Source organism: Dermacentor andersoni, chromosome 7 (genome assembly GCF_023375885.2).
Source record: "Dermacentor andersoni chromosome 7, qqDerAnde1_hic_scaffold, whole genome shotgun sequence".
Lineage (NCBI taxonomy): Eukaryota > Metazoa > Arthropoda > Arachnida > Ixodida > Ixodidae > Dermacentor > Dermacentor andersoni.
The window spans coordinates 95,821,193-95,834,727 of NC_092820.1; the positions used below are offsets into that span (position 1 = coordinate 95,821,193).

The 13,535-nt window shown below is 44.8% G+C and overlaps 1 long non-coding RNA gene across 1 annotated transcript; it reads left to right on the plus strand.

Annotated features, from left to right (window-relative positions):
• Positions 1 to 6,034: 6,034 nt before the first annotated feature.
• Positions 6,035 to 8,050, plus strand: LOC140219298 (uncharacterized). The gene is made up of 2 exons (XR_011895466.1): positions 6,035 to 6,362; positions 7,474 to 8,050. It is a non-coding gene; the product is annotated as an uncharacterized lncRNA (long non-coding RNA).
• Positions 8,051 to 13,535: the final 5,485 nt, after the last annotated feature.

The following is a 13,535-nucleotide window of genomic DNA, read 5'->3' on the forward strand; positions in this document are numbered from 1 at the left end:
AAGTAAGAAGAAAAGAAGGGGAGCACCAAAAGAATAATTTATTGTCACCTTTTTGCGTCCACGTGCGTCGCATTGCATGAATAATATCCCGGTAAAATAAAGGTCAGTTGAAATCTTGCGTCGTATCGTGTGTGCTTCTTGTTCTCGGTCCCACGTTTTTAACAGTAGCTACAAATGATTTGAGTCTTTTGTAATTTATTCACTCCAAATGCGCTGACTAAACTATAAATATTAGTTTTCTTTTGCACATGGTCCATTGGCAAACGACTTTTATCTAATTTTACCGCCTGTTCCTGCCAGCTCACCCAATCTCCGCTTACACCGGTTACACCGGACCGACTCCCGCTCTGAATCCCCTCCGACTCTCTCATTGGAACACCTTACTCCTGCCCTCACTCTGCCATTGGAACAAACTTGCTCCGAAACGAGCAGAAAAACTTGCTCCGAGTCTGCCATTGGAATTCAACATTAGATTTAGGTGCACGTTAAAGAACCCCTGGTGGTCGAAATTTCCGGAGTCCTCCACTACGGCGTGCCTCGTAATCAGAAAGTGGCTTTGTCACGTAAAACCCCATAATTTAATTTTTAATTTAGCTCCTGCGGGGACGGTAGAGTATCCGCCTCCCGTGCAAGAGGACCGTGATTCAAATCCCGGGCCGCACAATTCTCCACCGGAAAATACCCCCCAAAAAAACCGTGTGTTGCGAAAATTGCACAAACAGGCCTGATCCCGGTGACCAGAACAGTAACGCACTCTCTCACCAGAGCAGGATTGGCCACCCTGGTGCAGTACTTGGCCACAACCTCCTATATCAACACAACAATCAAACCCCTGCCCTCAGTCCCCAGCAGCTGCGAAGCAACAGACCACGGCGGCGGTCAGACCTGCGACGCTGCAGAGGGTGCTAAGAATCCCTGGCTCCGGACAGGCCGCCATTGGAATATGAACCTGGCAACGTTTAACGCTAGAACGTTATCTAGTGAGGCGAGTCTAGCAGTGCTATTGGAGGAATTAGAGGGCAGTAAATGGGATATAATAGGGCTCAGTGAAGTTAGGAGGCCAAAAGAAGCATATACAGTGCTAAAAAGCAGGCACAGGCTTAGCAGAGAGACGAGAACTAGGAGTCGGATTCCTGATTAATAAGGAATCCGACTGGTAACATCCACGAATTCTATAACATTAACGAGAGGGTGGCATGTCTTGTTGTGAACCTAATAAGAAGTACAAAATGAAGGTTGTACAGGTCTACGCCACTACATCTAGTCATGATGACCAGGAAGTCGAAAGCTTCTATGAAGACGTGGAATCGGCGATGCGTAAAGGCAAAACAAAATACAGTATACTGATGGGCGATTTCAATGCCAGGGTAGGCAAGAAGCAGGCCGGAGACAAGTCAGTGGGCGAATATGGCATAGGCTCTAGGAATAGCAGAATAGAGTTATTAGTAGAGTTTGCAGAACAGAATAATATGCGGATAATGAATACCTTTTTCCGCAAGGGGGTTAGCCGAAAGTGGACGTGGAGGAGCCCGAATGGTGAGACTAGAAATGAAATTGACTTCATAGTCTGCGCGAACCCTGGCATCATACAAGATGTAGACGTGCTCGGCAAGGTGCGCTGCAGTGACCATAGGATGGTAAGAACTCAAATTAGCCTTGACTTGAGGAGGGAACGGAAGAAACTGGTACATAAGAAGCCAATCAATGAGTTAGCGGTAAGAGGGAAACTAGAGGAATTCCGGATCAAGCTACAGAACAGGTATTCGGCTTTAACCCAGGAAGAGGACCATAGTGTTGAAGCAATGAATGACAATCTTATGGGCTTCATTAAGGAGTGCGCAATAGAAGTCGGTGGTAACGCCGTTAAACAGGAAACCAGTAAGCTATCGCAGGAGACGAAAGATCTGATCAAGAAACGCCAATGTATGAAAGCCTCTAACCCTACAGATAGAATAGAACTGGCAGAACTTTCTAAGTTAATCAACAAGCGTAAGACTGCGGACATAAGGAACTATAATATGAATAGAATTGAACAGGTTCTCAGGAACGGAGGAAGCCTAAAAGCAGTGAAGAAGAAACTAGGAATAGGCAAGAATCAGATGTGTGCGTTAAGAGACAAAGCCGGCAATATCGTTACTAATATGGATGAGATAGTTCAAGTGGCTGAAGAGTTTTATAGAGATTTATACAGTACCAGTAACACCCACGACGATAAGGTGAGAGAGAATAGTCTAGAGGAACTTGAAACCCTACAAGTAACACCGGAAGAGGTAAAGAACGCCTTGGGAGCAATGCAAAGGGGGAAGGCAGCTGGGGAGGATCAGGTAACAGCAGATTTGTTGAAGGATGGTGGGAACACTGTCCTAGAAAAATTGGCCGCCCTATATACACAATGCCTCATGACCTCGAACGTACCGGAATCTTGGACGAGCGCTAACATAATCCTAATCCATAAGAAAGGGGACGCCAAAGACTTGAAAAATTATAGACCGATCAGCTTACTGTCCGTTGCCTACAAAGTATTTACTAAGGTAATCGTAAATAGAATCAGGAATACCTTAGACTTCTGTCAACCAAAGGACCAGGCAGGATTCCGTAAAGGCTACTCAACAATACACCGTATTCACACTATCAATCAGATGATAGAGAAATGTGCGGAATATAACCAACCCTTATATATAGCCTTCATTGATTACGGTAAAGCGTTTGATTCAGTCGAAACCTCAGCAGTCATGAAGGCACTACGGAATCAGGGTGTAGATGAGCCATATGTAAAGATACTGGAAGATATCTATAGCGGTTCCACAGCCACCGTAATCCTCCACAAAGAAAGCAACAAAATCCAAATAAAGAAAGGCGTCAGGCAGGGCGATACGATATCTCCAATGCTATTCACAGCATGTTTACAGGAGGTATTCAGAGACCTGGAGTGGGAAGAATTGGGGATAAAAGTTGATGGAGAATACCTTGGCAACTTGCGATTCGCTGATGATATCGCCTTGCTTAGTAACTCAGGAGACCAATTGCAATGCATGCTCACTGACCTGGAGAGGCAAAGCAGAAGGGTGGGTCTGAAAATTAATCTACAGAAAACTAAAGTAATGTTTAACAGTCTCGCAAGAGAACAGCTGTTTACGATAGGTAGCGAGGCACTGGAAGTGGTAAGGGAATACATCTACTTAGGGCAGGTAGTGACCACGTATCCGGATCATGAGACTGAAATAACCAGAAGAATAGGAATGGGCTGGGGTGCGTTTGGCAGGCATTCTCAAATCATGAACAGCAGGTTGCCACTATCCCTCAGCAGGAAAGTGTATAACAGCTGCGTCTTACCAGTACTCACGTACCGGGCAGAAACCTGGAGGTTTACGAAAAGGGTGCTACTTAAATTGAGGACGACGCAACGAGCTATGGAAAGAAGAATGATAGGTGTAACGTTAAGGGATAAGAAAAGAACAGATTGGGTGAGGGAGCAAACGCGGGTAAGTGACATCTTAGTTGAAATCAAGAAAAAGAAATGGGCATGGGCCGGACATGCAATGAGGAGGGAAGATAACCGATGGTCATTAAGGGTTACGGACTGGATTCCAAGGGATGGGAAGCGTAATAGGGGGCGGCAGAAAGTTAGGTGGGCGGATGACATTAAGACGTTTGCAGGGACAACATGGCCACAATTAGTACATGACCGGGGTAGTTGGAGAAGTATGGGAGATGCCTTTGCCCTGCAGTGGGCGTAACTAGGCTGATGGTGATAATGATGATGAATGGCTGTCGCGCCAGGTGTTGTTGCGCAGATAAGCGCGAGCGCGCGCTCAGTGCATTGCCGTCACAGTCGGAGGGGCGGCTGCGGTTGTCGGCGGCGAGCGATGAAGGAGCCTGCACGGTCTTGTGGCTCACGAGGATGGCCGCACAAGTACGCCACTGCGGAAAAAGCGTGTCCCGCTGCACCTTATTGAGGATGTCGCTTTAGTGCTACACGTGTACTTTCAACTGCTGCTCGTTATGTCTTGCAAGAAATCTAGCACCGATAGTATATAGCTTGATGCATTATCAATATGATTTACAAAAATTTATACGCCGATTGTGCAACTTCATGCATTACGAAATGTGCAGCAGGCTTTCGACTTCTGTTCGAAGAGTTTAGCAGGTGCCAAAACGTTTTCACAATGTTTTTGCAGAACTGTTTGGAAACAAAATAGTTCCGAAGAGGAATCATTACTTCGTCATGCTTAATTCTAAATACTTCGAAAACAACAGGTCGTCTTGCACCTCATTCCCCGCACCTGACTGGATGAAGTCAGCTGCACGTAAAAGAAAATTTTTGTATCTACTGACTGCTGCCAGTAGATGTTTGATCTGAAGCCAGTATTATATCTGCAAATATCGACAAATATGGAAAAAAAGCGCGTATCCTCTTCACAACTTCGTAACACAGGAATAAATAACTATATCAGAAATATGTACAAAGGCCCTTTTGTAACATCACAAGCAGACAAAACTGATGCAGCGCTTCTCAATTTTGCAGCTCACTACTAGTTGTGAGAAGAAAATAAGCAAGTCCTTACTTAAAATTGTAACATTGTTTATCTAAGTACTAAACTCATTCATCATACTTCATCAACTCATACACTCCAGATTCCCTAAGAAATGTAGCTGCGTTAGTGAAAAGAATTTTTGTGCAGCAGTTTTTTTACGAAAGTATCAATTTTTGTATCAAAATTGCAAAACTTGAGGCCTTCTGTATATTGTGCTTCATTTTCTCAGTAACTGAAATTGTCCTATTAAATACAGCACAATTTAATCAAAATGCTTCAGCGATTGCCTAATGGCATCATTTCTGCATCTCACACGTATGTGTGCAGAAAATTTGAAGTTAACTTCGGCGTAAAGTTTCTTCGTAAATACGCGAAAGAGCGTCTGCATAAAATTGCGTGTGGCAGTCGAGGCAAGTAATTTGAAAAGGAAGCTTTTGTTGATGCCAGTAACCCAAGTTTGAGAGTTTTGTTTTCTCTTGTACATGAGTGACTCGCAAAGAAGCTCGCATCTAAGGTAATGTAGCAACCATTTCTTAGTTCGCAGTGCTATACCCAGGTGCAGTTACCTCAGAGGATGTCATACGTCATAATTTTTATTCGCGTGGTGCTCTCCTAATAAATTTCCAGCACAACCTTCTGCAAGTGACAAGTACGTGTCCATAAGCATGGCCACAAATCAATGCTCTGTATGACCTGTGGGTTAGCTACAGCTGCAGCAGGGTGCTCCTTCGCACATGTAGCAAACCCGTTTCCTTCTGGCAGTGGTTCATTCTTCTATTGGCAGGAAGAAATGAAAGGCGTTTTCAGCTTCACCATTTCTAGTCCACAGGCCACGCATTACACATTTCAGCAGCTTCAGTAAAACAGAGGCACACAGACACGAAAACTGACCGGTGTGCTCGGAGAACACTTCTAGAGCATCTCGCTAGGAATCAAGTGTACGGGGGGACGCGGGTTGCTCTTCAGGTGAGGTCGAAGTAGAGTGCAGTACATGTCGAAAATGCGCTTCCACGACTGCGGAAGCGCTGAGGAAATCATGAGTGATATGCAGTCGTGGTTATGAAGATGTGGGCGTCCCGCGTGCTACTACCGGGCGACCAGTGTCCAGCACATGTTATGAAAACCATTCAACAAGAAACATATATAAAATAGAAAATCCAATTGTGTTTTGCGCATCGAAATACACATTTGCCCAGCAAGCCAGAGCAGTTCTTTAGGACATTGTCCATTCGCGGAAGCCGTACTGTACATAGCTGTAATTTGCATTTGAAATGTTTTTTTTTTGTCTAGAAGCAGCTGCTTGCGATGAACATTCACACTATCGACTGTGTGTCATCGCTTATGTTCTGCAAATATACGTCCTGCTTTCCTGTGCTACAACAGATGGTTTAGCACGCTCTATTGGAAGGGTGAAGGAATAATGAAGCGTTTATTGTCTTATAAAGAATGGAACAGCACGGAGAATAGGTACCTGACATGCTGCATTCTAAACGTGGATTTCAGATGACTGATAGTACAAAACCTTACTGTCCTACCTGCAAAGTGCAGGTTTACATTCATTTGTTGAATTTCTTATTATGCCTTAACTCTGCCAGTATCGTATAGAGCGAAAAATGTTTCCTTTTTCTATATTAGTGGAATACGAAAACCAAACCATTGTACTAGCAATTTTATTGACGAAACTTTTCTTCCTCTGTTGTGGGGTGATTGCTGATTCAACTATTCGTCATTCATTGCTTTTTATCAATATTCAAATTTGATCTACTGTGTCAAGAAAGCTCAAAAACAAGTTCTTCGTGGCTCTGGTCAACGGTACCACATCAGTGAGTGAGTAGCGTTTTGAAAAAAAAAAAGAAATCTTCATTGATAGTTCCATCTCGAAGCGGATAAATTTAGGACCATACCGCGAAAGCATGATTAAAATAAATACTACTATTTTGAGGTATTTGCGTGACGAAACTTTCATCTTTAAAAAATGTGTGGTTCCCCCGCGCTGTGAAGAATGGTTTAAACGATGCTTTATTTGGCGTTGAAGAACGCTGAAGAACACCGAAGCTGCTTATTGGCTGTTTGCAAACACAGACAACTTGACCCAGTTCTAGACATTTTCACTGGAAGCTACCCCGCTCACTACGAAATTGTTGCACTCAGTGCTGCGAAAGTTGCCCTCGATGATGAAGGAATGGCGACGATGATTATATACGTATGATGATTATACGTATGATTATATGATGTCGATGAATTGACGACGACGTATGGAATACAATGGCGTGACGACGGCGGAATAACCCCCAAAAAGTGTTCATGATAGAACAACCTCGATGCTGTGACTACTGCATGAGGACCATGTACTTATGACAACGGCTTAAATGCGATAAAATGAAGATGACTGCGTGAAAGTGATGGTCAATTTACACTATACCGGTGTATGTTTATGCTGCACTTTATATTTATGCGAGCTTAGCGAGCAGGCACGAAGGGTACAGACTGTAGGACGGTGATTGCGGGACAATGAGATTACCCGCGCTTTCGGCAAGACAACAACAGCAGAAACAGCAGCCGTGGGAAAGATGGAGGAAGAGGCAGCAAAGCCTCGCTTTAAAAATTATGGGCTGGATGTCAGGTATTACTGCGACAATTTCTTCCATATGCGTTACGTTAAACACGTGGTGTTGTTTTAAGGCTTTCATAAGCATAATTTAATTGTAAAGAAAACAAGACTTTTCTCGTCTTCAAACGTAGAGTAGCATAAGATTTCCGCCATGCCTCTTCCTGAAACTAGGTCATTTTGTCGTTTAGAAAAGGAGCAAAGCATTGAAGAGCGGTATAAGTTGTCACTGAATAACGCATTCAACCATACATTTATGATGGAAGCAATATTTTTGAGTACTTGTTTTGTTTGGAGGGCTATACCATTTGGCCTTCTTTTTCATTGCAGCGCACGGGCTCATTTTCTGTCACATATGGCAGACGAAGGCTTCAAACAGAAGATAAGAAAGGCTGTCGGCACCGTGAAATTCAAAATTATTGGATTCAAAAACCGTATATTTCAGTTCGGACTCGTAAGCCCCATTCCTCAGGAGCTGATGCCATTGAGAACCCCATATGCTGGTGCGGTGTCTGTTTTAGAACAGCCATTCTCGAAAGAAGGAAGCGAGGGCCCACTCTTCGACGAAAGCTTATTGGCCGACAAAGAAGAACATCCCGGCGTTGAACCGCTTCAAAAGTCCGATGCTGCAAATTTTTTGGTACAAGAGCTACGTTTTGAGAAGGGAGTTAGGACAAACTAAGCCGCACCAGAGGCGATATTGCCTATTAAGAGAAGCCTTATTGAATACCCGGTACCCCCAGAAAAAGTTCTTCACCAGAGGATGTATACAGTGGCCTAAGTACTGGACGGACAAAATGTGGCTTGAACTCAACTAACTGCTCCACTGCAATGCTCAGCTTCACTTGCACACCTAAGATCGATCTAACCAACTGTTTCTTCTGGAGCATTCAAAATATGAACGTTCCGAGAGTTTTTATTTCAGCCCGCTTTCTTGTGCGTCTACCTCTGACTCCATTTGTTGCCCTGAGTTTTGCTAATATGCATTGCTGCAAAATCTTAATCCCTCCTTGTTTTTGCAAGAACTATAAAGAAAGAACGGTTCAGAGAGTCGAAATACTGACATCTGGTGAAAAAAACTAAGACAAATGCCACGGTGTTCTGGCTTCAAACAACTTCAAATATACACTTAGTGCGTTGGTTCTGGCCAATAAAGACCAAGAAAGAGTTGTTTCTCGCAGACCTAGAGTCTCACTTGGACTCCGTCATGTTCTCGATTATCACTTTCATTGAACGTCAGTTTGTTAAGCCAACGGGTAGAACTTCCACTGCTCTAAAGAGGCGTCACATGAGATACTATTTCATGGAGAAGCGGAAGTATCCACTAATGCCGCCAAACAAGAATGCTGCCATCGAACAGTCAATACTGGCCAATAGTTATGTGATGCTTGGCACCTCAACTACATCAGTTTGGTTTACCAAAGGGTTGGTTGCACTAATCAGAGCATGACTTTGACATTCTCTAAGAGTGTCGGCCCAGAATTGATTTATTTAGGTTTTTGTATCGTTCAGCGAAAGCCCTTCATTTCTGGTTGAACTACTGGGCAGAAATGACGATTCCAACGAATTTTAATTGTTTAAGGTCTCTTTATATACCGTAAAGCAATGAAAAAACAACAGTACAAACCTATTTTATGGGAATTGTCAGTGCACATCAGTTGCACCAAAAAACCAAACAAAGGTAGGCAAATTATTTGATGCGATACCATGAGCCATTTATTATTGCCCCTGTACTTTAGTTTACAGAGAAACGCTATCTAACACTAACACCCAGCTAGGAGACGCATCATTACCGAAATTGTGCATAGGTCATCCACTCCCGGAGAATGATTTACTGGTTTCCAATTTCACGTGCTTACATGTTTATTATAACACGCCCGTCCATCGAAGCAAAACGTTCAAAACCACACTGACGCTGCTGCCACTTCTAAAATTACAAGAAGTTTCTGCACTGTTGAGAATAAGTTAACATGCATGAGTTACAATTACATAAAATGCATTGATAAAGTATCCAAAAAGGAGGCAAGCTTGACACAAGGAGGAGGAATAAACTTTTATTGTACAGCCAGCACTTTATGATGGCCGGGCCTAAGCCTCCCACGAAGGGACGTCGAGGGCTTGCCTCGCCGCCGCCTCGCGGGCATGCTGGGTCACCCAGGTTTGATCGTCGAGGGTGGAGCTGCCCAGAGCCTCGTGCAACCTCGACGAGAGAGTCGTGGTATTAGTCTGTGTGTACTGTGCTGGGCACTCCCACAGCGTATACGGAAGCGTAGCCGCGTGAATGCCACAGCACCGGCAGTTGGGGGTAGTGTAGACGTCTGGAAATATAGGGTGGAGGCGGGCGGGTGAAGGGTACGTGTTTGTTTGTAGCAGACGCAGGATGGTAGCCTGCGCCCGGCTGAACTTGGGGTGAGGCGGGGGGAAAGTTCGGCGACTGAGGTAAAAGGCCTTAACGAGATCGTTATAAGTTGTCAGATTGTCCCTGGTGTCCAACTCATCTCCAGTGACTCCGGCGCGGTTGACTAGGCCTCGCGCAATGGAGTTCACACAATGTTCACTTTTTTTCAAGCTTTTTTTGAAAAATGAGCATTGTGGATATATGTATCCGGCGGAAGCTTCCTAGTGAATGTTTGTAGTAGGCATGCTGGTTCGTGATCATTGTGGGTCATGTGTTGCAGGCATGGTGGTTGGTGGTCATGATGAATAGCGCGTAAGCAGGTTGCGGGTGCAGAGTGTGGTGGCATGGCGCACGGCAAACATAACTTGCAGCACCATGTGAGGCTGTGGATATATATATATTATATATATGCGAATGATGAGAAGAAAGGAAACGCGGGGGGTCCGAATTTTATTAGTGTTATCATAAGTAGCCAAACAAAGATATGGGAAATTACTTGTACTTTTTATTCGTATAATAGAGATTGAAAACAATAATGGAAATGAGAAGGAATGCAAAAAAAAAAAACCGTCCGCAGGTAGTGCACGAGCCCACATCATCGCATTAAGCGTGCCACGCTCTTACCATAGTGAGCTACCATGGAGACGTTTTCCCATCCACGTTTCGGGGTATTTATGTTCTATCTACTTGAACTAACCCTGGAAGTGTTAGCCAGCGCTACTACTCACAAGCCCCGGCGGCGGATGTAGAACATGCTTTCTGCGGCAGGCGTCCCGTGCGCGTGATCTTTTTGAGTGAAAACGACTGGTCAATACACCCCCACATGCTACCTCAAGGCATCAGTGCTGCAGGGTTCGAGACCCTCGCTATGCAATGAACTAGAAGAAAGAAAACCGCGGGGCCCGATTTTTATTAGTCATATGATAAGAAGGCAGCCAACAAAGACACCAAGAAAAACTTAGGGAAAATTAATTGTACTGAATATTTGAATTAAAATAATTATGAATAATGCAAATGAATATGGATGGAAAAAAAACTGACCGCAGGTGGCACACGAACCCTCGTCTTCACATTAGGCGTGTGATGCACTTACCAATTTAGCTAGCACGGCGTCATTTTCCCATGTACTTAGCGGGGTATCGGGTACCGAATATCGTTTTCCCACCCACTTTACGGGAAAGAGCGTTTCGGGACAACTTGTGTCACTAAACCAAAGTTCAAAACAAGAAGAAAAGTGTGGTTTTCGGCGATTGTCACAGTGGTATGAGGAACGGCCACTGTGCTTCGCAGGAGAACATTGAAATTAAGAGCCAGCACATAGTCGCCGCCAGGAACAAATGGGAAGCACTTGAAAGGCAAATACATGGCGGCTTGAGGCGGCAGCCGTAGAAAGTCTACAGAAAGTGAGCAGGGCTCTGCTGATTTTGCAGGACAGTAGTGGTTAGGCAGTTCAAGTTGAAGGAGGCGAGGATTCTGGGCTGAATGGTCCTATAAAATGTCGAGGTTTAAGATCAAGTCATGGGAACAACGTTCAAGAAAAGCAAACAAATTGGAAGTGCTGAAAGCAGCAAGTTCCCCGTGCCACTAATGGAGCAACGTGCACTATTCTCGGCAAGTGCACGGGCAGTACAGATGCCAATAATAATGGACGTTGCTCCATCTGCGACGTGGATAACACGAGATGCGGCAGCTGTAAGGACTTTCTTCAGGCGGGAACCAAGCTGGTTGCTCATTACCGCGATACGGGCGCCAGTATCAACAATCGCTGGGTCATATCCACCGTCAATTTCTACATCGACGATATTGCGTATGGTAGGCAGGGTGAGAGGCTTTGGCAGGAATGCACGCGTCTCCTCCTCTCACGCTTACACGCTGTATCTTGGAGGTAAGCTCTACGCAGCAAGTCCAAAGGTGCGGTCGATATGGGGTTGGTGCCTTCACGTGCATTTTGTTGTCTCAGCGAGTCCCCCCCCCTCCCGTAATGTTGGCAGTCGCATAATCTCTAGTTTCAAAGACAAGGTGTGAAGCGCTCGCTCGCCTTGTGACTGCGAGTTCGTGATCGTCGAGTGAGATCTGTTAATGTTTGCCTGAGCGCTCGTGGCACCGAGTAGAATACGAAACTTACCTCGTGCAGCTGGCTCTTTGCTATCATCAATGCTGAGCCTTTCTGGTGAAACTGTGACTTTTTCTGTTTTTGTACAGGACGAATACCTGTACCTTTTTACACTTTTGTTTTTAAGTTGTGGGCGCAGGCTGCGGGCAATAAGCGCGGTTAGCCATGGCGTCCATGAAATGTGGAATCGCGCGACATAACAGACGCAAATGTCGGACGCCGTGAGCCATGTCGATGAATCGCCCTCAATGCGATCTGCCCCGCACGCGCTGGCGTTCATAACCACGCTATATTTCTTGACCTTCTTGAAGTTTATTTATAAGCGCCTACTAATAAGGAACTACCGACGAGGGATGCTGTGAGAATTTGTGAAGTTGTTTTTAACGCTCGAAGTTTTATACTTTGAATTGACGAAATTCGCAATTTAACGAAGGTTTTCGTTGGCAGTAAAACTGCCTTATATTCAAGGTCGACTTTACTTATAAAGAATACCTCAAGCACTTATACGGCAATACAAAGGATAAGTTTTTACTAATCCTCCTCGAACAACTTCTAGCCATCGTCCAGCGGAAGACACACCTGCATAATTCGAAACTTACTCGAATGTTATCGTTGGTTCTAACTGTTGTCTATGTTGTCGCCTATTATTCTGTAATCAGATTGCATGCCCGACCCGAATTGTGTAGTACTCTCCGGAAGGCACGCGGGTACCAGCGATTACGCTGGAACTTTCGACGAGTCATGTGTAAAAGCTGACGGGCTTGAGCCGCAGATAAGATTTTCGACGATGACTGACTCTGTTCGCCACTATCGATGTGCATGGCTATTGTTAGTTTTCTCTAGGGAAAGGCTCACAGAAAAAAAGGGATACTTTCGAGATTCACAGTTGTTGCTACTGTGTTCTTCGCTGTCACATCAAAGTTACAATTTATGCATACGCAACCAAGCGGAACCAGGCCACGAGTGCACCACAAAACAAACCCGGTTCGACCCAAGACCGCCATGAAGGCTACTTTAGCCAGCCTGGTTTGGCTTCTGGGCCGGGCCCGGGTTTTCGAGCAGGCCCGCGCCCGTGCAGTGCTTTAGTAGCTAGGAAATGACGATGCTTTGTCCAGGATTCAGCCGCCACACTAATATGGAGCCTAACGGTGGCACCGAAACGTGTTGCTGGTGCTGAATGCTAGAAGGGCACAAAAATTATTTCGTGAGCATGACACCAACTCTTCGCGCTCGTCATCTGTTACCTTGCGTTATCGTAGCCGGTCAACGGGACATTGGCTTGTGGATATTTTTTGGATGTGTGAAATGAGCCATGGTGAAACTTTTGGTTTACTGTCCTGCTTAGGACGAGTGACTAGCACTTTTCGCTGAAAAATAGAGAAGCCCGACCATAGAAACAAAGTTGTTTTTGACTGCTGTCTAATATTTACTCCCGTATAGTGAGAGAGTACCTGGTTGCCGCACAACACTGCATGACGACAATAACAGCGTAAGCCGCTGTGAGTCGCAGCCAACAGCTATTGGTTGCTTCATTCGATTGATTTCTCAATTATGTATTCATGCACGAATTAAAGAAAATGTCTTATGGTTCCTTTGCACAATTGGTGCCTTTAATCGCAACTCCATTACATCTTCAGGCAGAAATATGGGAGCGAATCGCGCATGTAGCAAACCGTATTGAATGAAGTTTTGAGGAATTGCTTCTTGAAATGATATAAAACTGTTCACCATCTGAAACACAACTCGCTGCACTATAGCTTCGTGCCTGCCTGAAAAACTAGAAAGACCGAAATATTCTCCCTCTCCGCACTATACCCACAGGTTGAGGATTTTAGCGTAATCCGCGACCACGGATTACGATGCATTCGGGATCATCAAACT